The sequence below is a fragment of the Oncorhynchus nerka genome, unplaced genomic scaffold (genome assembly GCF_034236695.1).
Source record: "Oncorhynchus nerka isolate Pitt River unplaced genomic scaffold, Oner_Uvic_2.0 unplaced_scaffold_6096, whole genome shotgun sequence".
NCBI lineage: Eukaryota > Metazoa > Chordata > Actinopteri > Salmoniformes > Salmonidae > Oncorhynchus > Oncorhynchus nerka.
This window is the reverse complement of record NW_027035219.1, coordinates 6,686-9,921: the sequence shown is the minus strand read 5'-3', so window position 1 is coordinate 9,921 and position 3,236 is coordinate 6,686. Positions and strand designations below refer to the sequence as shown.

Here is a 3,236-nt window from a genome sequence, read left to right as displayed (position 1 = left end):
TGACAATGGCTGTCAGGTCAGAGCACTGAGGAATTTGATGAACCTGCCAGCGAAGCCAGCGTGACAATGGCTGTCTGTTCCGGAAAGCACTGAGAGATGATGAGTCCTGCAGCGTGCCAGCGTGATAATGGCTGTTCTGTCGCAGGAAAGCTACTGGTGAGATGAGGAACCTGCAGCAGCCAACGCGGATAATGGCTGGGGCGTCTCTGCCCAGGAAAGCACTGAGGTGATGAACCTACGGCAATAGCGTGAATGGCTGTCTGTTCAGAAGCACGAGGTGATGAACCTGCAGCAGCCAGCGGTGATAATGGCCGTCTGTTCAGGAAAGCACTGAGGGTGATGAAACCGGCAGCAGCCAACCTGGATGGCATACGTCTCGTTCAGGAAAGCACTGAGGTGATGAACCTAGCAGCAGCCGAGCGTGATAACAAGTGCTGTTCGTGAAAGCACCGAGGCCGATGAACCTACGGCAGCCAAACGTGATAATGGCTGTCTGTTCAGTGAAAGCACTGAGGTAGACCTGCAGCAATAGCGTGATGGCTGTCTGTTCAGCAGCGCAGGGTGATGAACCTACAGCGGCCAGCGTGATAATGGCTGTCTGTTCAGGAAAGCTTACTGAAGGGTGATGGAAAACCTACAGCAGCCAATGGCAGTGATAATGGCTGTCTGTTCAGGAAAGCACTGGGGTGATGAAACCTAAGCAGCAGCCAAGCGTGATAATGGTGGCTGTCATGTTCAGGAAAGCACTTTGGGGTGATGAACCTACAGCGTAGCGTGATAATGGCTGTCTGTTCGGAAGCACTGGGGTGTTGAACCTACAGCGGCAAATCGATAATAACAGGGTCATTTTTGCTTGTTTAACTTGTTCTCTAGACAGCGATTTAAAGTTTTTAATTGTATAGAAATTAAGTAGGTTACGGCCCTGTGTGGCCTGTTTACTGCACCATCCTCTCTGTACCAGAGGACATCAGGCTGGTAGTGTTTAACAGTGTGTGTTGCCACCATCTCTCTGGCACCAGAGGACATCAGGCTGGTAGTGTTTAGCAGTGTGTGTTGCTACCACCATCTCTGTACCAGAGGACATCAGGCTGGTAGTGTTAACGGTGTGTGTTGCTACCCACCATCTCTGTACCAGAGGACATCAGGCTGGTAGTGTTAACAGTGTGTGTTGCTACCCACCATCTCTGTACCAGAGGACATCAGGCTGGTAGTGTTAACAGTGTGTGTTGCTACCCACCATCTCTGTACCAGAGGACATCAGGCTGGTAGTGTTTAACAGTGTGTGTTGCTACCCACCATCTCTGTACCAGAGGACATCAGGCTGGTAGTGTTTAACGGTGTGTGTTGCTACCCACCATCTCTGTACCAGAGGACATCAGGCTGGTAGTGTTAACAGTGTGTGTTGCTACCCACCATCTCTGTACCAGAGGACATCAGGCTGGTAGTGTTTAACAGTGTGTGTTGCTACCCACCATCTCTGTACCAGAGGACATCAGGCTGGTAGTGTTAACAGTGTGTGTTGCTACCCACCATCTCTGTACCAGAGGACATCAGGCTGGTAGTGTTTAACAGTGTGTGTTGCTACCCACCATCTCTGTACCAGAGGACATCAGGCTGGTAGTGTTTAACAGTGTGTGTTGCTACCCACCATCTCTGTACCAGAGGACATCAGGCTGGTAGTGTTAACGGTGTGTGTTGCTACCCACCATCTCTGTACCAGAGGACATCAGGCTGGTAGTGTTAACAGTGTGTGTTGCTACCCACCATCTCTGTACCAGAGGACATCAGGCTGGTAGTGTTTAACAGTGTGTGTTGCTACCCACCATCTCTGTACCAGAGGACATCAGGCTGGTAGTGTTTAACAGTGTGTGTTGCTACCCACCATCTCTGTACCAGAGGACATCAGGCTGGTAGTGTTTAACAGTGTGTGTTGCTACCCACCATCTCTGTACCAGAGGACATCAGGCTGGTAGCGTTTAACGGTGGGATAGAGCGATTACGGTGCAGCCCAGACTTAGAGTCTCCCTCCCGGCCGAACGCCACCTCAAGCGGAGTCTAATGATGGCTGTCTCAAATGTCACGCCGTGCTCGAGCAGAACCCATCTAAAAGAGAGACAGACAGATGAGGGACAACCTCTACAGTGCAGAGAGACAGACAGATGAGGGACAACCTCTACAGTGCAGAGAGACAGACAGATGAGGGACAACATCTACAGAACTAAGACAACCTCTACAGTGCAGAGAGACAGACAGGAGACTAGAACTAAGACAACAGTCATACTGAACTATACCATGACACCTTTACAACATATAGAGAGACAGACAGGGACCAGACTAGACTCACGTGGTTTAGGGTTAACATCTAAACATACAGAGAGACAGACAGGGGCCAGACTAGACTCACATGGTTTAGGGTTAACATCTAAACATACAGAGAGACAGACAGGGACCAGACTAGACTCACGTGGTTTAGAGTTAACACATCTAAACATACAGAGAGACAGACAGGGACCAGACTAGACTCACGTGGTTTAGGGTTAACATCTAAACATACAGAGAGACAGACAGGGACCAGACTAGACTCACATGGTTTAGGGTTAACATCTAAACATACAGAGAGACAGACAGGGGCCAGACTAGACTCACGTGGTTTAGGGTTAACATCTAAACATACAGAGAGACAGACAGGAGGCAGATTTCAGACTAGACTCACGTGGTTTAGCATCAAGAGTTCCCACTTTCTGTCCCTCCTGGAACCCTGGTGGATATGTAAATGAATATGTAAATAAATATGAATAACACATATTTGATTCAGCAAGTTGAGCACAATATAAACTATATTGGCAAAATAAGTTAGAATTAAAGATACAGAAGAGATGTAAGTACATGATTTGAGAGAACATACTCTTGATAACCACGGTGGCCACGGAGGAGCTCTCCCCCTTTATGTTGAGAGCAGACACACGGTACTGGAGCCGTGTCCAGGAAGTCACAGCTACAAGGCAGAACACAGACATTACAACACCTCCCACAACAACCACAACACAGCCCTGTCTGATATACCATACAACCATACAGGGTTAGAGGTTACTATAAGCTACTACGGCACCTACCTCTTGATCTACAGAGAGTGTTGTCAGGGTTACTACAGCTGCTACGGCAACCTGCCTCTTGATCTACAGAGAGTGTTGTCAGGGTTACTAAGCTACCTACCTCTTGATCTACAGAGAGTGTTG

At 48.6% G+C, this 3,236-nt stretch overlaps 1 long non-coding RNA gene across 1 annotated transcript; it reads right to left on the bottom strand.

Moving 5' to 3' along the window:
* Window positions 1–2,089: 2,089 nt before the first annotated feature.
* On the bottom strand, window positions 2,090–2,972 carry LOC135566295 (uncharacterized). Its single transcript, XR_010462031.1, has 3 exons — window positions 2,906–2,972; window positions 2,714–2,758; window positions 2,090–2,103 (listed from the first exon to the last, which is right to left on the bottom strand). It is a non-coding gene; the product is annotated as an uncharacterized LOC135566295 (long non-coding RNA).
* Window positions 2,973–3,236: the final 264 nt, after the last annotated feature.